Below are 22320 nucleotides of genomic sequence, written 5' to 3'. Positions count from 1 at the left end.
ACTATTATGATACTATGGTAAAAAGTTGGGGCATGGCCAGGGCGAGATTGGGGGTGTGGCTTAGGAGGATCACTACGCGTGCTGCCATTTTATCCTTCTTTCCCTTCCAAAAATATTGGGAGCTATGGTCATAGGTCATACGAGAATGAACCAGCACAAAGAGCTGACTCATTTATGTGAACAACATTGTGAGCTGATGGCTCACTAAACCCCTCCCCTAAACGGCTCACCACGTATGGGGTTTGGTATGGGGTTACGGATTGGCCTGTTCAAGAGCCAAAATAGCTGGCTCTTAGTGGGCGGAGCCTAATGAGCCAGCTCACTAAGAAGAGACGTAATTCCCATCACTACTGCAGACTGTATTTACAAAACAACCCCTGTTTATATCTCTGGGGTTTCTGAGGCAATACAGCAGGGGCAACAGGCTAATCACACTATTTCTTAGCAGCATTAGCAAATCCCTATATATGTCCACAGTGTAGACAGAGACCATATAACATATGACAGGACATATATATATACAGCAGATAAGAGAGGGGGATATTACCTGGAGGCTGCACAGTGTATACAGAGACCATATAACATGTGACAGGACATATATATACAGCAGATAAGAGAGGGGGATATTACCTAGAGGCCGCACAGTGTATACAGAGACCATATAACATGTGACAGGACATATATATATATATATATATACAGCAGATAAGAGAGGAGGATATTACCTGGGGGCTGCACAGTGTGGACAGAGACCATATAACATGTGACAGGACATATATATATATATATACAGCAGATAAGAGAGGGGGATATTACCTGGAGGCCGCACAGTGTGGACAGAGACCATATAACATGTGACAGGACATATATATATATATATATATATACAGCAGATAAGAGAGGAGGATATTACCTGGAGGCTGCACAGTGTATACAGAGACCATATAACATGTGACAGGACATATATATATATACAGCAGATAAGAGAGGGGGATATTACCTGGGGGCCGCACAGTGTGGACAGAGACGAGATCTGCAGGGAAATGGCCGCCAGTGAAGTAATGAAGGAACGATCCGGATAGAAGTTACTTTCGCTTTCAGTTGTGCTGATGATTGAGGTAAATACTTCTGTCTTAACCCTTTCCCCGCTGAGGTCTGGGACAGGCTGCTCCTCTGCTGTTCAGGGCTATTCTCACATTAATGACACGTATAAAGAAAAGCAACATGACAACATAAAGAATGGCAGTGGCCCCATAGTCATAGACTATCAGAGAGCGGACGCCGGACACATCATCGCTTTTAAGGCACCAACGCCGTGATGTCATTAATACTTATAGTGTCATTTCCATTCAGAATCACAAAAATCGCCATAAGTGGCTGAAAATGTGACATCACAGGAGCGCGTGTTATGTGTTACCTGTATGTGACATCACAGGAGCGCAGAGGTCGCACTAACATTTTTCCAAAAGGGTAAAAATACTCCTCTCACCATTTTTGAGGAGTATTTTTACCCGAGGAGGAGTATGAAAATTTTGGTAATACACCGCACACATAGCACACTGCACAGCACGCACACACACTGCACAGCACGCACACACACACACACACACTGCACAGCACGCACACACACACACTGCACAGCACGCGCACACACACACTGCACAGCACGCGCACACACACACTGCACAGCACGCGCACACACACACACTGCACAGCACGCACACACACACACTGCACAGCACCCACCCACACACACTGCACAGCACCCACCCACACACACTGCACAGCACCCACCCACCCACTGCACAGCACGCACACACACACACACTGCACAGCACACACACACTGCACAGCACACACACACTGCACAGCACACACACACTGCACAGCACACACACACACACTGCACAGCACGCACACACACACACACACACAACACACGCACACTACACGCTCACAACACTGCACACTGCACGCTCACAACACAGCACACACTACAACACAGCACAGCACACACTACAACACAGCACAGCACACACTACAACACAGCACAGCACACATTACAACACAGCACACACTACAGCACAGCACACATTACAACACAGCACACACTACAACACAGCACACACTACAACACAGCACACACTACAACACTGCACACACTACAACACTGCACACACTACAACACTGCACAGCACACACTACAACACAGCACACACTACCACACTGCACAGCACACACTACAACACTGCACAGCACACACTACAACACTGCACAGCACACACTACAACACTGCACAGCACACACTACAACACTGCACAGCACACACTACAACGCTGCACAGCACACACTACAACGCTGCACAGCACACACTACAACACAGCACAGCACACACTACAACACAGCACACACTACAACACAGCACAGCACACACTACAACACAGCACAGCACACACTACAACACAGCACAGCACACACTACAACACAGCACAGCACACACTACAACACTGCACAGCACACACTACAACACTGCACAGACACTCACAACACTGCACAGACACTCACAACACTGCACAGACACTCACAACACTGTATACACTCACCCAGCACTGCTCTAGGTCTCCTCGATCACATAAACGCAGGCAGCTGCGGGCAGGTAGAGCGGGACGGGGAGCATCATCTTCAGCCCACAAGTCTCCCCCGGGGCCGCTGCACTCACTTCGGGTCTCTCCGGCGCGCCCCTGAAACTGTGTCACGTGTCGCGCTGAGCGGCCTGGCGCGCGCTGCGATCACGCTACTGACTTGTACCTCCTTTGCAGCGCGCGCCGGGCCTCTCAGCCTGCGCGCTACAGGGAATAATTGCCATGCGTAACTTTACGCATGGCAATTATTTTGGGGGGTAATGGCGCCTCATCACGCGTCTATAACGCGTGGTGAGGCGTTAATGCGACCTCTGCAGGAGCGCGTGTTATCTGTTACCTGTGTGTGACATCACAGGAGCGCGTGTTATCTGTTACCTGTGTGTGACATCACAGGAGCGCGTGTTATCTGTTACCTGTGTGTGACATCACAGAAGCGCGTGTTATGTGTTACCTGTATGTGACATCACAGGAGCGCATGTTATCTGTTACCCGTATGTGACATCACAGGAGCGCGTGTTATGTGTTACCTGTGTGTGACATCACAGGAGCGCGTGTTATGTGTTACCTGTGTGTGACATCACAGGAGCGCGTGTTATGTGTTACCCGTATGTGACATCACAGGAGCGCGTGTTATCTGTTACCTGTGTGTGACATCACAGGAGCGCGTGTTATCTGTTACCTGTGTGTGACATCACAGAAGCGCGTGTTATGTGTTACCTGTATGTGACATCACAGGAGCGCATGTTATCTGTTACCCGTATGTGACATCACAGGAGCGCGTGTTATGTGTTACCTGTGTGTGACATCACAGGAGCGCGTGTTATGTGTTACCCGTATGTGACATCACAGGAGAGCGTGTTATCTGTTACCTGTGTGTGACATCACAGGAGAGCGTGTTATGTGTTACCTGTGTGTGACATCACAGGAGCGCGTGTTATGTGTAATACTGTCCCCTGTGTGGGGCACTGTGCTCTCCTGCAGCCCCACTCCCTCCAGACTAATGCTGTCCCCTGTGTGTCCTGTGTGGGGCGCTGTGCTCTCCTGCAGCTCCATCTCCCTCCTGACTAATGCTGTCCCCTGTGTGGGGCGCTGAGCTCATCTGCAGCTTCATCTCCCTCCAGACTAATGCTGTCCCCTGTGTGTCCTGTGTGGGGCGCTGTGCGCACCTTCATCTCCCTCCAGACTAATGCTGTCCCCTGTGTGTCCTGTGTGGGGCGCTGTGCTCACCTGCAGCTTCATCTCCCTCCAGACTAATGCTGTCCCCTGTGTGTCCTGTGTGGGGCGCTGTGCTCTCCTGCAGCTTCATCTCCCTCCAGACTAATGCTGTCCCCTGTGTGTCCTGTGTGGGGCGCTGTGCTCTCCTGCAGCTCCATCTCCCTTCAGACTAATGCTGTCCCCTGTATGTCCTGTGCGGGGCGCTGTTCTCTCCTGCAGCTCCATCTCCCTCCAGACTAATGCTGTCCCCTGTGTGTCCTGTGTGGGGCGCTGTGCTCTCCTGCAGCTCCATCTCCCTCCAGACTAATGCTGTCCCCTGTGTGTCCTGTGTGGGGCGCTGTGCTCACCTGCTGCTTCATCTCCCTCCAGACTAATGCTGTCCCCTGTGTGTCCTGTGTTGGGCGCTGTGCTCACCTGCAGCTCCATCTCCCTCCAGTCTAATGCTGTCCCCTGTGTGTCCTGTGTTGGGCGCTGTGCTCACCTGCAGCTTCATCTCTGTCCAGACTAATGCTGTCCCCTGTGTGTCCTGTGTGGGGCGCTGTGCTCACCTGCAGCTTCATCTCCCTCCAGACTAATGCTGTCCCCTGTGTGTCCTGTGTGGGGCGCTGCGCTCACCTGCAGCTTCATCTCCCTCCAGACTAATGCTGTCCCCTGTGTATCCTGTGTGGAGCGCTGTCCTCACCTGCAGCTTCATCTCCCTCCAGACTAATGCTGTCCCCTGTGTGTCCTGTGTGGGGCGCTGTGCTCACCTGCTGCTTCATCTCCCTCCAGACTAATGCTGTCCCCTGTGTGTCCTGTGTTGGGCGCTGTGCTCACCTGCAGCTCCATCTCCCTCCAGTCTAATGCTGTCCCCTGTGTGTCCTGTGTTGGGCGCTGTGCTCACCTGCAGCTTCATCTCTGTCCAGACTAATGCTGTCCCCTGTGTGTCCTGTGTGGGGCGCTGTGCTCACCTGCAGCTTCATCTCCCTCCAGACTAATGCTGTCCCCTGTGTGTCCTGTGTGGGGCGCTGCGCTCACCTGCAGCTTCATCTCCCTCCAGACTAATGCTGTCCCCTGTGTGTCCTGTGTGGAGCGCTGTCCTCACCTGCTGCTTCATCTCCCTCCAGTCTAATGCTGTCCCCTGTGTGTCCTGTGTGGGGCGCTGTGCTCACCTGCAGCTTCATCTCCTTCCTGACTAATGCTGTCCCCTGTGTGGGGCGCTGTGCTCTCCTGCAGCTTCATCTCCCTCCAGACTAATGCTGTCCCCTGTGTGTCCTGTTTGGGGCGCTGTGCTCACCTGCTGCTTCATCTCCCTCCAGTCTAATGCTGTCCCCTGTGTGTCCTGTGTGGGGCGCTGCGCTCACCTGCAGCTTCATCTCCCTCCAGACTAATGCTGTCCCCTGTGTGTCCTGTGTGGAGCGCTGTCCTCACCTGCTGCTTCATCTCCCTCCAGTCTAATGCTGTCCCCTGTGTGTCCTGTGTGGGGCGCTGTGCTCACCTGCAGCTTCATCTCCTTCCTGACTAATGCTGTCCCCTGTGTGGGGCGCTGTGCTCACCTGCAGCTCCATCTCCCTCCAGACTAATGCTGTCCCCTGTGTGTCCTGTGTGGGGCGCTGTGCTCTCCTGCAGCTTCATCTCCCTCCAGACTAATGCTGTCCCCTGTGTGTCCTGTTTGGGGCGCTGTGCTCACCTGCTGCTTCATCTCCCTCCAGTCTAATGCTGTCCCCTGTGTGTCCTGTGTGGGGCGCTGTGCTCACCTGCAGCTCTATGTCCCTCCTCAGCAGTGCAGCCAGAGATATATTTTCCTGTCAGAGCCATGGAGAGCCCCGCGAGGAGGTGAGGGGAGAGGGAGGGATCAGTCTCCTCCTCCGCGGGTGTCAGGCGGCTCCTGGAGTCTCCCACACTCTGAGGTGATGGAGATGCGGAGAGAAAATGGCCGCGGAGTGCAGAGCAGCCAATGAGGTGAGAGGGCGGGAAGACGAGGGGGCGGGGTTATGGAGTGTGAGGTGTGAGGAGAGCAGTGACCTGAGGGAGAAGATGATGTGAGGAGAAGGTGATGGCGGGAATCACATAATGGCGGCTCTTATATGTGTGAGGAGAAGGTGATGGCGGGAATCACATAATGGCGGCTCTTATATGTGTGAGGAGAAGCCCCAGCGGTTCTTGTGTTATATACATGTAGCAGGGGAGGGATACAACCCTTTCAGGACCCAGGAGTATAGACATTATTAGTGATTACTGTGTGTGAGGAGATTATGTGCTTATATATAAGTGAGGTAATATCTCTCCTGTGACAGGACAGGACTTCTATTATTATCTGACACCCAGTACAAATCATTAGTTGTCAGGTAAGTGGCTGTGACTCCAGGGCTCATATGTTCTGGTACATATCAGCACCAGGTAACTAATGAGTAATACAGCACTCACTACTCTGTTACTCCTCCTGACCCGGGGTAATACAGCGCTCACTACTCTGTTACTCCTCCTGGCAGGGGGTAATACAGCGCTCACTACTCTGTTACTCCTCCTTGGCGGGGGTAATACAGAACATACTACTCTGTTACTCCTCCTGGCCGGGGGTAATACAGCACTCACTACTCTGTTACTCCTCCTTGGCGGGGGTAATACAGAACATACTACTCTGTTACTCCTCCTGGCTGGGGGTAATACAGCACTCACTACTCTGTTACTTCTCCTTGAAGGGGGTAATACAGCACTCACTGCTCTGTTACTCCTCCTGGCCGGGGGTAGTACAGCGCTCACTATTCTGTTACTCCTCGTGGCCGGGGGTAATATAGCACTCACTATTCTGTTACTCCTCCTGGCAGGGGGTAATATAGCTCTCACTACTATGATGCTCCTCCTGGCAAGGGGTAATACAGCACTTACTACTCTGTTACTCCTACTTCGCCGGGGGTAATACAGAAGATACTACTCTGTTACTCCTCCTGGCAAGGGGTAATACTGCTCTCACTACTCTGTTACTCCTCCTGGCAGGGGGTTGTACAGCACTCACTACTCTGTTACTCCTCCTGGCAGGGGGTAATACAGTACTCTCTACTCTGTTACTCCTCCTGGCTGGGGGTAATACAGCGCTCACTACTCTGTTACTCCTCCTGGCTGGGGGTAATACAGAACATACTACTCTGTTACTCCTCCTGGCCGGGGGTAATACAGCACTCACTATTCTGTTACTCCTCCTGGCCGGGGGTGATACAGCACTCACTGCTCTGTTACTCCTTCTTGTTGGGGGGTAATACAGCACTCACTTCTCTGTTACTACTCCTGGCTGGGGGTAATACAGCACTCACTATTCTGTTACTCCTCCTGGCAGGGGGTAATATAGCTCTCACTACTATGATGCTCCTCCTGGCCGGGGGTAGTACAGCACTCACTACTCTGTTACTCCTCCTTCGCCGGGGGTAATACAGAACATACTACTCTGTTACTTCTCCTGGCCGGGGGTAATACAGCATTTACTACTCTGTTACTTCTCCTGGCCGGGGGTAATACAGAACATACTACTCTGTTACTTCTCCTGGCCGGGGGTAATACAGCATTCACTACTCTGTTACTTCTCCTGGCCGGGGGTAATACAGCACTCACTATTCTGTTACTCCTTCCGGGAGGGGGTAATGCAGCACATGCTACTGTTATTCCTCCTGGCAGGGGGTAATGCAGCACACACTACTCTGTTACTCCTCCTGGCCGGGGGTAATACAGCACTCACTACTCTGTTACTCCTCCTGGCCGGGGGTAATACAGCACTCACTACTCTGTTACTCCTCCTGGCCGGGGGTAATGCAGCACTCGCTACTCTTATATTCCTCCTGGCCGGGGGTAATACAGCACTCACTACTCTTATATTCCTCCTGGCCGGGGGTAATGCAGCACAGAACAGTGTAGGGCAGTGATGGCGAACCTTTTAGCGGTCGAGTGCCAAACTGCAACCCAAAATCCCCCTTATTTATTGCGATGTGCCTCCCAAAAATTAAAGCAGTGACTTATTGCTCCCTGTTCAACAACTTTCGATCATATTGGCCTCCTGAGGACAGCAACACAGAAGAAAGATGATAACTTTTCATCATTGTAGCTTCTTTCCAGTGTCCCTCTGTACACAGAGAATCGTGAGGCCAGCAGGAGGTCCTCCAAAGATAATTCGGCCCTGTCTACTCATTCTCCCTCTTACGAAGTTTCAATATGGCTGACACCAGCATCTTTTAAGTTGCTTGGAACTGCAGGAAGATTCTTTGAGTCCTGTCTGGTGTGCTGGGGTGATGGCCCGGGTGCCGACAGAAAGGGCTCTGAGTGCCGCCTCTGGCACACGTGCAATAGGTTCGGTACCAGTGGTGTAGGGTGTCATTTTTTTTATGTGTAAATTTTTGACCTTTTATTACAATTTGTGTGAAGGCAAGTGGAAATTAGGACATTTGCAGTTTCTTCATCATCACAGTGTGGACCATATGGGAAAATTATTTTTATTTTCTGATATATCGGGCATCAAAAGGTAGTATAAAAAAATCAGCCTAGAGTATTTAAAGGAAACCTTCCACTTCCAATGGTGGTTATAAGCTGCAAATGCCGTACACCAGCTCAGGGTGAGCTGGTGCCGGAGCTTATTTTTGTTCTGTTTTTAAAGAGATGTAAAGCGTTTCAACGCTTAGTAATCTTTATATACAAGTAGCTTCACCGCACCTTGGTCCGCGCTCGGTGGACCATGCACGCGATCACTTCGTGCGCCTGAACAGGAAGCGGGCGAGCATGGTGCGCCGAGCGCGGACCACGGTGCGGTGAACCTACTTGTATATAAAGATTACTAAAAGCGTTTAACACCTTAAGGACGCAGCCTAAAATGACCTTCAGGATGCAAGCCTATTTTTCAGACCTGACATGTATCATTTTGTTTGATAATAACTTCAGAACACAATAACTTATCTATGTTATTTTGAGATTGTTTTTTCTTGACACACTGTGCTTTATGTCAGTGGTAAATGTTAGTTGATATGAATCATGTTTTTTTTATTAAAAAAGGGGAAATGTAGCAAAAAATCTGAAATTTTTCTAATTTAACATGTTTTTTTTTTCAGACAGACAATCTTACCAGCCAAATTACCGTATATACTCGAGTATAAGCCAACCCAAGTATAAGTCGAGGCTCCTAATTTTACCACAAAACCCTGGTAAAACCTATATTTTCTTTACTCGAGTATAAGCCGAGTTTGGGTTTTCAGCACAATTTTTTGTGCTGAAAAACTAGGCTTATACTCGAGTATATATGGTACTTAATAAATAGCATTTACCATAGCTCTGCATTATATTGTAATAACTTTGTAAATATTCTTAAATTTTTCTAGGATGTTAGCAGACTTACAATAGTAACAGCAATTTATAGGAAAATTTGGAAACCGTGTTTATGGACTATTGCAATTAAGAAAGAGCTTTTTAAAAGACTTTGCAAGAAAAAACCATCACAAATTACTTCATTTCAGCATTTTCAGCCCCCATCCAGCTTTTCAAAACCACTTTTAAAAAGGTTTTTTTTTTAACCCTTTCGGTGTTTCACAGGAATTAAAGAGAAATAGAAGTACAATTTTGAAAAATAATTTTTTTTCACTAATATATTAATTTAGGCCTAAAATGTACAAATATAGGAAAAAACACACACCCCATTTTATTGCACAATTCCTCCTGAGCACGGAAATACCCCACATGTGGGTGTAAACTGCTTTTAGGGCATATAGCAGGGCACAGAACAGAGCGAGCACCATTTGGTTATAAGTGGGTAGATTTTCCTGAAACTGTTTTAGGCCACCATCATTCATTTACAAAGACTCTGGGGAATGGGAACATTTAAAAACCCCAAAAAGTGACCCCATTTTGGAAACTACACCCCTGAAGGAATTTATTAAGGGGTACAATGGCCTTTTCTTCCCCTCTGTGTTTCACAAAAATTAAAATAATATGGAAGTCAAATTTTGAAAAATAATTTTTTTCACTAATATATTAATTTAGGCCTAAAATGTACAAATTTACAATGGGTTGTAGGAAAAAGCACACACCCCATTTTATTGCACAATTCCTCCTGATCACAGAAATACCCCACATGTGGGTGTAAACTGCTTTTAGGGCATATAGCAGGGCACAGAACAGAGCGCCAATGAGCACCATTTGGTTATGAGTGAGTACATTTTCCTGAAAGTTTTATGTCACACCTTTCATTTACAAAGACTTTTGGGAATGGAGACCGTTAAACCGCAACAAGTGACCCCGTTTTGGAAACAAAATCCTTAAAGGTTTCCAGGATAAAGCAATAGTGACTTATAGGCCCCATTCCACACTTATAGTAGATTTGAGCTAACAGAATAATGTAACACCACCATAAGTGAACCTTATTGAAAGCAACACCCAGAAAGCAGAATTTATTCATTTAGGGGTATAATGAAAGTTTTTGGCGCTAGTAAAATTAAATCCAGGCAAAATCTATTTGCATATGTTGTGAAGAACACTTGTTCCTTCTGTATTCATCTAGGGGTATAATGAAATGAAATGTTGTTTAAAATTTTAGGTATAATATCACTTTGTAAATGGCCAACATTGCAATGAAATTTTGGGCATGTTTGTTCAGGATCATGTAAAAATAACAAAAATGACAAAATAACAATAAAATGAATATTCCAGGGAAGTATGGTAAGCGCGGAAACAGTCTTTGATGCACAACCCTGGCTTATCTGGGCAAGTGTTGCATTGATAACCGGTATCTTTGCGTGTTCCCTTCTTGTAACACACACGGCATTTTTTGTATGGCCATCTTGTCTTTTCTGTGGGGGGGATCTCAGATGGGAAATGTTGTCCTGGCACAATTCTGCTGGCGTGACTAGTATGGGATGTGCTCGCACCCTCTTCACCCTCTGGGAACAGTAATTGCTTAATTACTTGTTCTTGATATGCCAGGTATGTTACTTGTTGGCGGGTCTTGCGGTAAATGATAAAGGAATTATACAATGCATTTGGTACAAAAAGGTTGCAGTGCATTTAGTGCAAAGTGCGGGACTTGCGAATCGCATTATATGGCTGTAGCATTTGATCGGCTAGATCATCCCCTCCCATGTGTTGGCTGTACTCCTGTATGCAGACTGGCTTGAGGACTGTGGCATTGGCTCCTCTAACAGAGACTGGGGTGCTGTAATCTGCATGGATAGATGTGAGGACAAACACATCTCTCTTGTCCTTATATTTTGTCAGCATGATGTTACTCTGACACAAGGACTTGCTTTCACCCCGTCTCAATTTAAGGTCCACCAGATTTTTTGGGAGGGCTCTTTGATTCCTCCTTATTGTTCCGCAGGCCACTGTTCCTTTTTCAAGGAGGCACTGACAGAGAGGGACACTTGTATAGAAATTATCTATGTAAAGGTGATCGCCTTTACCCATCAGGGGGAATAAAAGATCCCATACAATTTTACCGCTTGTGGTTAGGACAGGGGGGCACTCAGGTGGACAGATCTGGGAGTCCTTTCCCTCATAGATACGGAATGTGTAGGTGTATCCGCTTTCACTCTCACAGAGCTTGTAAACTTTGATCCCGTATCAAGCTTTTTTGCTTGGCAAATATTGCCGAAATTTAAGTCTACCTCTAAAAAGTACAAGTGACTCGTCGATGGCTACATTTTTTTGTGGGGTGTAAACTTCCATAAATTTCTCATTAAAATGAGTCGCTACTGGCCTAATTTTGTACAATCGGTCTTGGGCGTGGTCACCAGCAGCAGGACACTGACTATTATCACTGCAATGCAGAAATTTTAACAGCGCCTCAAAACGTGGTCTTGTCATTACAGCCCTGTACATTGGTGTGTGGTATAAAACGTCACTGGACTGGTATGACCGGATGCTAGGCTTTTTAACAAGTCCCATATTAAGAAAAAGTCCCCAGAATTTTTTTTAATTCTGTGGCATTAGTGGGGTGCCAACTCTGGCTTCTAGCATAATAAGATGTGGGGTGACCGGCCAGAAACTGTTCTGCATACAGATTTGTCTGTGTAACCATTAGGTCTACAAATTCCTCTGTAAAAATCAAGTTCCTTGTACCCATCTGTATTAATATTTATTCCTGGGTTGGAACTGAATGCTGGAATTTGGGGAGAAAACATATTTGGGGTCACTTGACTGCTCTTCACTCTGCCTACTGCGCCTTTGTGAGGGCTCATCACTAGAGGAGGAGAAAATGTTCTTCATCACTTGCAGTGTCTGTATCTGAACACATGTAGGCATAGGCCTCATCCGCTGAATACACCCGTTTAGCCATGCTAGAAACTATTTTTTTTTTGTCTTTTTTTTGTTTTTTAGTATTTTTTTTAATAGTTTTTTTTTATTTTATGGTGAAACAAAAAACTAACTGAAACGTCAGCGCACGAAGGGATACAAACGCTGACGGTCTGTGTAAGTATATGTAATAATGTATCCCTACAGTACTAAACTGATACTAAATCTATAAAACTAGAACTATATTTTTTTTAGTATTTTTTTTATTTTTTTTTAATTTTATGATAAAACAAGAAACAGTAACTGAAATGTCAGCCCAGGAAGGGATACAAACGCTGAAGGTCAGTGTAAGTATATGTAATAACGTACGATTTTATATACTGCTTTTGTGTATACAGTATATGTCCCTACTCGCTGTCCCTGTTCACACATAAAAAAAAAAAAATGACAGCTCCGTCTGTCACACTGAATAAAGATGAAGAACAGGGGTGTGGAGGGGGTCGGATTGGGTTTTGTGGGGTATTTGTTTGTGAGGGGGCACTTTCCACACACTGAGGGGACAGAGCTTCGGTTCACGGCTCTGATCCTGTCACTTCTGTCACGAAATATGACAGAATCAGACCCGGGAACCAGCTCTCCCCTCCCTCTTTAACAGTGATTGGTCAGGCTGGATCCCCTGACCAATCACAGTGATTGTTGGGCAGGGACGGCTGTGATAGATCCCTGGCCCGATGTCCGTGACGATCCGCTGTCGTTGACAGCTGTCGCCACGGACTTGTCACCATGTGTTAACACATGGTGACAGTTTCAATGTATGACGATATAGATCGTCTTTTTGCGTGAAGTACCTGCGGAGAAAGACGATCTATATCGTCTAGCGTCGCTAACGTGTTAAAGAAAATCTGCAACTTGGAATTGCTAAACCTGATGCAGAAGATGTAATGAAACGACCGAAAATTTTAAAAGATCGCCCTCATTACCTGCAATCCCTGAAGCGCCAGAAAATAAAGCTTACAAAGATACTGAGGGTAAGCCACGCTTTAGACCCAAACAATGTCCGGGTTTGCAAAACTAAACACCTCTCACATACACAGATCAGTTATCTACAGAAAAACTACAGCGCTCTATATAAATGTAGAATTGCATGAGCCGTTTGACATCCTTCATTAACACTTCTGACAGAATACGCAACCAATAAAATCTTGTATGAATAGGTACTTACAGCTGGATCTTAGAACATTCCCTTGCAATGAAATACAGGACATAACACCCTTACAGAAAATACTGTCACAATCTACTTGCTGAGTATAAAAAGTTAGCGGGGGTTGGGCATAATTTATTACTACATATGACTTGTAGGGGTCTGAACAAAGTTAACCAGGGCAAAACATTTCTTTTTTAAAAGAACCTATTAAAGTTAAGTATCACAGTCAGGGGACTTGATGGCCTGAAATATATATGAACTGTAATTGTTGTCCTTTCCAGATACGCATGGTGCAGCATTTTGAGAGCTCTGATACGCAAGAAGACTCAATCACAGCCTGCTAAAAACACAATACCTACTGGATGGGACACCTTTCTGCAAGCCATGGCTGAACTAAATATCCCCTCTACAGTTGTGGGTAATTCAACTACGCGAGAGAATCTGGAAGAAATAAAAATGTCACTGATTGAACCATCCGAATCATTCACTACTACACGCAGAGGACTGTCTATTTCATCCACCCCATTGGGGATAACACAGGGAAGTTTACTCCTAAAGAAAAGGGGGCTCCCCTTATTACAAACCGCGTGGTTAACTCTGTAATGCGATTGTTTCTACTAGTCTTATACATGCTGATGTAGCATATTGGGTAAGTGTAGTTAAACTTCTGTTTGTGTAAAAAGTATATCCTGTCAGGTTCTTCCTGACAGATTTTCCCATATCTTAGCACTTCAGCATTCACGTTACTTCTGTTTTTTCTTTTCTGATACATCATATTGCATCATACAGTGTAATTAATGTAGGGGCCGTGTGCTAATGGGATCTTATCAGCTGAGAACAGAATATAAGGACAGAGCGACCCTTAGATTCTGTTAGGTGTCTGTTTCATTTTTGTCATTTTATCTATGGTAAAACATTATATATAAATGTTATACACGCACAATTAAAGTTATATTAAACTATTTGTTACATCCAAGTTAATATAAAGTGAGATCACACACAATTTCATTTAAATTTATACTTGAAGTTGTTAAGGAGGTCGCACTGGTTTCGGACGCCATCTTGACTACTGTCCGCCATCTTAGATACAGCGGCCATGTTCCCTGACCATTGTCAAGTTAATGTCATGATTCAAACTTCATTTTATGTAACCTGTTTGCTGCCTGTCAGCTAATACCCTTTGACATTTAATGAGAAGCCAGTCTGTCCTCGAAGCTGCATAATAATATGATTCTGGAGCCACTTATCTTCTTCTTAGTATAAACAATATCTGTGTACAAGGTCTCTGAGAACTGAGCACAATTAATTAACTTTTTTCCCAAAATATGCTGATGTCCAATAGCTTTGCTGTATACTATTCACACCCCTTTGATGACTCTTCTGTCTGATATATATTATGCATTTTGATTATTAAAAGAGGAGAAGATCTTGACTGAGATTGACGTATGTCTGGCTTAGTCTTTATGTTCAATCATGAAAGGGTTAATTAGGACTCACCTTACAAAAGTCAAGAGGGCTGTTGGGGCCCTGCATAAAAATCCCTAACAATATTTGGCGTCCCTGGGTGGGCTTAGGAGTAAACAACAACAACACCGAGACAGCCTCCGTGAAGTGTCCCCGCCGGCTCAGTGAACTGACCAGAACGCTCTCAGGGTAAGCTGTTTTTTCTTGTCTACCTTGATATGTCACTTCTGGTTCACTGGTTGGACGGACCGGGTAAGACTGTCTCTGTGTTATGTATTTGCCACTGTTGTTCACTGTAACCTAAGCTCAGAGTTTTTGGCAAAGAACCACTTTGTAAGGTGATTGGACAGAGACTGGACAGTGACGGATGGTTAGACAGTCTGTGATGTTAGCTGAAACTGTGGGACGGGAGGGAGTAGCCCTTAGAGGTCCGCACTGCTAAAGTAGGAGATACTTTGTTGTGGTTGTCAGATTATCATAGTGTCTATAGTACTGTTTGACTGGTGCCAATAGGGTTGCCCATAGAGGTATAGAGCTCAATTTGTGCACGTGCAGCGGAGACCCACTCTGATCAAGTGTGCGTTTAGCTTCATTTTGGAGTCTGAACGACTTTGTGGATGACTGTAAGAACTAGTAGTGACTTGGTAAAGAGTCAGTAAGAGAGTTGACTTGGTAAAGAGTCAAGGAGAGAGTAGTTCAGTGAAGAGAGTTGATTTGGTTAAGAGTCAATAAGGGAGACTTGGTAAAGAGTCCTCTGTGGAAGTCTGGTATCTAGTTTCTTTGGGGTCGGTCACACAAGGTGTCGGATTCGTTGTATCTGTGGGGGACAGGTTTGGCAGTGTTGCAGTTGTAGACATTTGTGATGGGAAGTAAGCAAAGTAAAGTAAGCCAAGGGTGCGGACCTAGAAAAGCTACTCAGATTGTGTCCCACATGAAGGGGAAAGATGCACAGAGATAGAAGGTTGTTGAGTTCAGTAGGACTGATGGAAAAGTGCAAGTTGACATGATCGGACATAAGGGCTGGTAGTTTTGTGTTGAAGTAGAAAGTATTGAAGGTTTGAAGGTTTTGGGATGTGTCAGATGATCTGATGATTGTACAAGTGAGAAAACTTGATCAGATTTGCGAAACAGACATTTATAGCCTCTGACTTTGACGGACGGACCAGGACAGAGTGACAGGAATCCTTCAGAGTGCCCAATGAAGAAAGAGACAGGTGATAAGGGACATTTCAAAGTTTTTGATGTGGAAAGAATTTGAGAAAAAGAGATTTTATTATATTTTCCTTGGAGTGAAAAATGGCCCCTGTAATCCAGACTCCACCCCTGTATCTGTGGTTAGAGAAGATGACACGCCCTACCATTCTTCAGTGGCGGCCATCTTAAGACAGTTTATTTCTCAGTGGCAGCCATTTTAAGTTATATTCCCTTCAAGTCCCTGAAAGTTGATTGCTGTTGGCAGCCATAAAAGCTGTTGTGGGGCTTTGTAGGAAAACAGCTGACCATGCTTGGGGCGTCTGCTAGGGGTCTTGGAGTGTGGGAGGTTGTTTGAGTATTATTCAAATTTATTGATCCCGACAATTAGAGAAAAATTACTATGAAAAAGTGTTACAATGTCTCCGGTACCTGCTTTCTGGCATTTAAGGGGTTAACAAAAGGGTGGGGGCTGTTGGAGCTGCGTTTTGTTTTGTAAAGGACTGACATGTAAGTCTAAGGCTTTGCCTGAATGCTGTGTCTGTCTTATGTGACCTTGATGTTCACGGAAAACTGAATTTCTCCATATTGAGTTGCTTGGAATCTGTGTTCTGTTATCTCGTGGTTTACAGGCTAGTGAGAACATTTACATTTGGGAGGGGTAGATCGCTGCGTTTAGACTTCTCCCTGACAATCTAAAAAAGACTTGAAGGAATTTATTTGATTGTGGAACAAGAATACAGTATGATGTGATGTCCTCCTGTGTACCCCATGAACAGACTAAGCAAGAACGAGCCTCCCAACTGTATTACAGAGCCTATGACTGACTTTTGTTCCTTTTTGATTAAAAACCATCTTAAGTGTACCTGGATTTTATTGAGACGTTGGAGTCTGGCCAGAACTTTATAGGTAGCGCAGAACACTGGACTGGAGATGTGGTGGAGGGACTCTGACATTGACGTTCAGAGGGAATAGAGGATGTTTCACAGACCAAAGTGAGATTGACAACATCTCCGGAAGTCTCAACCGACCAACCCAAGTGGGCGTTGCGGGGAGGAGACATTACTGCAGTGAGTGGCGGAGACGGCCCCCACAGGGCAAGACGGGGGGGGGGGGGTGGTTACGGACAAGGATGTCAGTGAGAACAGCCCCCCCAAACAGAGTTATCGCCTTGCATTGTAGAACTCTCCCCTGCTAGTCCGATGATGATTTTAGCCCATTCCCGGTCAAGAAAAGACTCAGAAAGAACAGCCGGATACATGTTGGATGGTCCATGACCTTTAAGTTGCCAATGAGTGCACTGAAGCCCAGTGGTCCCTAGCCCAAACTGGCAGCAGTCCCTGAGAGTGACATATTATTCACTGTTATTGATTTGGCAAATGTTTTCCTCTCTGTGCCCCTACATGAGGATTGCCAGTATCTATTTGCCTTTACCAGTTCAGTATTCCAGTATACCTGGTGCAGATTCCCACAGGGGGGTAAAACTCACCCAGCCAATACCCCACGGCTTTACAGGGAGTAGACTGGCAGACTGGCCCCTTACTGGATGTTCTCCTTTCAGTATGCGGAGGACCTACTGTTTTTGTTTGCCAGGATGCATTTATTGACCTTATGTGTTTTCTGTTCCAGAAGGGTTACAAGGTTTCCAGAGATAAGCTCCAGTACTGCCAGGAGAAGGTGGTCTTCCTAGGCCACTGCTTCTCAGCCACAGGCAGACACCTGACAGAGGAAAGAAAGCTGGCAGTCCAGAATATGCCCCTGCCCTGAGGCCCTAAGCCTCTTCACATGATTCTAGGACTGGCCAGCTCCTGCAGCCTGGGATAAGGTCTGCTGCCCCTTTCTGACTGAATTGCCTCTTCCCCATTTGCCCTTAGTCAGGAGGCAATTGATGCATTCCACAGCCTTAAGCTGGCAAATCCTGTCTGCCCCGGCCCTAGGCACATGCCACTGAACCAAACCTTTTATTTTATTTTGCACGGAGTATCTAGGAGACGGGTGTCCTAGCCCAGGAACGTGGTGGCCTCCCCAGTGGCCCACTATTAGGCCCGGTTAGACTCAGTTGTGAGGGGAGTCCCGCATGTGTCAGTAGCTGCAGCCAGCAATCTGCTCAGCAAGGCCAGTGAGCTGATCCTAGACCCTAGATCACTCAGTTACAGTGCAAACCCCACATGACTTGCACAGTGTCCTCACCCAAGTACAGCCCAAGCATCTGAGCAAAGGCCAGACAGCTCAGACTCCAGTGTGCACTCCTGATGCCCCAGGACACACTGATAAGGTGCACAACTCTGAATCCTTCATTCTGTCACCAGTCTTCCAGGATTCAGAGAGGGGGAGGGGGGAGAAGGGTGATTAACCCAGATGTTGAGTTTTTTCTCATAGATCGCTCCAGGTCTGCAGGAGAAGACAGACGGTTCTACACTGGATATACAGTGGTCAGTGGCGCACATGAGGTAGTACAAGCAGAACCACTCCCTCCACACAGATCAGCGCAGGAGGTGAAGTGATGGCACTCAGGGAAGCGCTACAGCTGGTGGAAGGTAAAAGGGCGAACATCTATACTCAAGGTATAGTTTTGAGGTCTAAACACGACTATGAACCCTTATGGAAGGCTGGAGATTTCCTCACCTCTGCAGGGACCCCCTTTAAGCATGGCACGCTGGTTATAGAGCTCATGGATGCTCTCTTACTTCCACAAGAGGTGGGGATAATAAAAGGAAAAGCACACACAATTTGGTAACTCCACAAGCCAAGGACAAGTATGTGGCCGACGGGATGGCGAAGGCAGCTGCACAGATGGAGCCCGGAGACTGTCCTGAAGTCTCAGTTCTGAGCTAAAAGTTTGATCCACAGGTGTTCCAGTCCCTGGTGGCCCGAGTGTCATCAGAAGTGAAGGAAGAGTGGAGGAAAGCTGGAGCCCAGATACCAATGGGACCTGGATGCTGGGAGAGAGGGTGTGCCTGCCCGGAGCCCTGCACACGACAGTAAGTCAAGTAGCCCACGGACACACACACATATCCAAAACGGCCATGCTAGCGCTCATAAACCATAAGTGGTTTGCCCGGGCGTTACTACCCCTGTCACTAGACTAGTGAAAGTCTTTATAGTCTGTGCCCGCCACAACCCGGGTAAGGTGGTAAAGACCCCACAGAAGGTGACACCCAAGCTGCTGTATCCCTTCCAAAGACTGCAGATGGATTTTATTCAGCTACCAAAAAGTGGTACGTAGGAGTACGTGCTTGTGTGCATTGATCTCTTTCCAGGGTGGCCAGAAGCTTCTCCCATGACCAAGGCTACTGCCAGAGCTGCAGCCAAAGAAGTTGGTGAGTGAGATTTTTCTGCAGGTTTGGACTTCCAGAGACCATAGAGTCCGGTGGCAGAACCCACTTCACTGGACAGGTAAAGACCTGAAACCTTGTCCCTCCTGGGTGTAGAACAGGCCCTGCACACCCCTCGCCCTTCCCAAGTTGGTGGTGCGTTTGAGATACTTTATATGGCACTCTTAAGTTAGAGATCTGGAAAGCCATGGAAGTAAAAGGGAAACCATGGCGCGAGTGCTTTCCTGCTGCCCACCATTCAGATAGGACCACCCCCAACAGAAAGATGGGATTGTCCCCTTTGAAGTACTTTTTGGCTGTGCACCCAGACTAGGCCCCTACTTCCCACAGACCCTATAGCTGATGGCAGGAAACCCGGTGGAACACGCCATACAGTTGAGCCAGGTCTTGGAAAAGGTCCGCAAAAGTGTTTCTGATTCCTTTTTCAGATCCAGACAGAGACCTCAGGACGCATAACCTGAAGCCTGGAGACTACGGGTGGTGAAGACACACCAGAGAGAGAGTCTGGAGCCTCGCTACGATGGTCCTTTCCAAGTCCTGCTGACCAGTGCCACGTCTGTGAAGCTAGAGGGAAGTCAGCACGCTTCCACACTTTCTATTCCATGCTTACTTATTCTTCTTGCTAGCTGGTCTCTTCTGATTGACTGTATGCTCAGGGACACCCCAACCATGACTATCACTGTATCTATAGGGCTGACCAGGATGCCCCCAGGGTAGGAGACTTTACCTACGGCTGGTGCAACAAGACAATGACCTTCTATAACATTGACAGCACAGGTAGCCCTGTATTAGCAGTGTCTGATGTATACTGGATTTGTGGGGATAGGAGAGTCAGGTCGGGCCTAGAGTCTGGGAAGGTGAGTGTACGGTGATAAAACTTGTGCATTCCTTCCTCGTGACCCCAGGGATAAGTTTGATCAGACACATAAGAAAAGGTAGAGAATCCCAAAGGATTCTGGAGATCTGAGAGGAGCACCTAGATGACAACGTTTATATAGACACAGTGGGAGCACCAAGGGGGGGTTCCAGATGAGTACAAGGCCCACAATCAGATATGGGCAGGTCTTCCCCAGATCATTATTCCCCAGAGAGCTATGAGCAAAGATGTTGGTTGGGTAACTGTTTTTTATTGTAATCAACAGAGATTTGTGAATTATATCGGAGATGCTTCCCAGAACCGCATGGCTTTGGACTTGATCCTTGCTGAGAAGGGAGGAGTCTGTACGATGGTGGGAGTGGCTTGTCGCATATACATCCCAGATGACATCGCCCCCTATGGATCCATTACCCATGCACTGGAAGGATTGGAGGACTGTCCAGGGAACTCAAGAGAAACTCCGGGGTGGACACTTTGTCCTTCACTTTGTGGTTGGGGGATTGGAAGGGTTTCCTTTAAGTGGGGGTAATATTGAGGATTGTGATTTTGCTCTTGTCAACGCTCTTGCGCGTTGTGTGGTCCCCCTCATCAAGTCCACCATGTCCCAGATGGCCGTCCAAGCGGTAAGAACCACGACAGGAGAAGTTCCCGGAGCGGAGGATGATGCTGCCTGTTTACAAGCCTATGGACTATGGGGACTCAGTGATGTGATTTGAGTGTGCGGGCCTGTAACCCCTGAGTGACCAGCCTCCAGGGGATCTGGTGAAGAGTTAACAAGTCCAGCAGGTACGGGCTTAGCCTACCTGTGGGTACCTGGGGCTTGAGGAGGTCGCTCAGGATGGAGTTACAGGCCAGCAAAGCTCAAAGGGGGGAATTGTTAAGGAGGTCGCACTGGTTTCGGACGCCATCTTGACTACTGTCCGCCATGTTCCCTGACCATTGTCAAGTTAATGTCATGATTCAAACTTCATTTTATGTAACCTGTTTGCTGGCCTGTCAGCTAATACCCTTTGACATTTAATGAGAAGCCAGTCTGTCCTCGAAGCTGCATAATAATATGATTCTGGAGCCACTTATCTTCTTCTTAGTATAAACAATATCTGTGTACAAGGTCTCTGAGAACTGAACACAATTAATTAACTTTTTTCCCAAAATATGCTGATGTCCAATAGCTTTGCTGTATACTATTCACACCCCTTTGATGACTCTTCTGTCTGATATATATTATGCATTTTGATTATTAAAAGAGGAGAAGATCTTGACTGAGATTGACGTATGTCTGGCTTAGTCTTTATGTTCAATCATGAAAGGGTTAATTAGGACTCACCTTACAAAAGTCAAGAGGGCTGTTGGGGCCCTGCATAAAAATCCCTAACAAAGTAAGAACACTGCATTAGATAAAAGGGGGTTCACTCTGCACAGCCTCCAGGCACCCACACATTACATCCTATTAGATAAAAGGGGGGGGCTCACTCTGCACCCACACATTACACATGCCATACAACACATTACATACAGGGCACCCTATAAAAAAGGAGAAAGGGAAATAGGACTGAATCATAGGGGGTTTCAATTTATACTTCACTGCATTAGATAAATATACAATTAAAATTAAATGAAACTATGTGTGATAACCAATATGATATGAATCTGCTACAGATCATATAAAAGGGGGGTTCACTCTGCACAACATACAGGTACCCACACATTACATCAACCCTGCACCCTCACATTACAGAAACCCTATTAAAAAATGGAGAGAAATAGGACTAAATCAAAGGGGCGTGTACTTCTGAATCAAAGGGGGCGTGGTACCTGTCACTTTCAGGAAGTGGGCGGTTTGACATAAGGTATGGACGCTTTACTACTTCCCTGCACTGGTCCGCCACAATTTGCAAGTTAAATACGGCGCTCGGTCCAAATCAGTCGGATCATTCAACGGCACGCCCCCGTAATTTGTGTAGCATGGAAGCAGCGCAGCTGTGCCACAAAAACGTCTCGTATGACACAATAGCGGCGCAGACACTTCTGAAAAGAGCTGCACAAGCAGTTTTAGCCTAGAGGAACGTGCACAGTCTGACAAAAGTGCCCTAAAAAACACACTGCAAAAAATTTTAAGGTAAAAAAGTTATGGCTCTTAAAACGAAAATTCGA

At 46.7% G+C, this 22320-nt stretch overlaps 1 long non-coding RNA gene across 3 annotated transcripts; it reads left to right on the top strand.

Moving 5' to 3' along the window:
• The first annotated feature begins 1008 nt into the window (after positions 1 to 1008).
• LOC140069257 (uncharacterized) lies at positions 1009 to 21428 on the top strand. Of its 3 annotated transcripts, XR_011848758.1 has the most exons (3): positions 12829 to 13123; positions 13581 to 18935; positions 19215 to 21428. It is a non-coding gene; the product is annotated as an uncharacterized lncRNA (long non-coding RNA). The 3 variants fall into 3 exon arrangements; XR_011848757.1 differs by lacking the exon at positions 12829 to 13123 and adding an exon at positions 1009 to 1118 and having other exon boundaries at positions 13581 to 21428; XR_011848756.1 differs by having other exon boundaries at positions 13581 to 21428.
• The last annotated feature ends 892 nt before the right edge of the window (positions 21429 to 22320 follow it).

Source organism: Engystomops pustulosus, chromosome 7 (assembly GCF_040894005.1).
Source record: "Engystomops pustulosus chromosome 7, aEngPut4.maternal, whole genome shotgun sequence".
Taxonomy (NCBI): Eukaryota; Metazoa; Chordata; class Amphibia; order Anura; family Leptodactylidae; genus Engystomops; species Engystomops pustulosus.
This window is presented reverse-complemented; position numbering and strand designations above follow the sequence as displayed.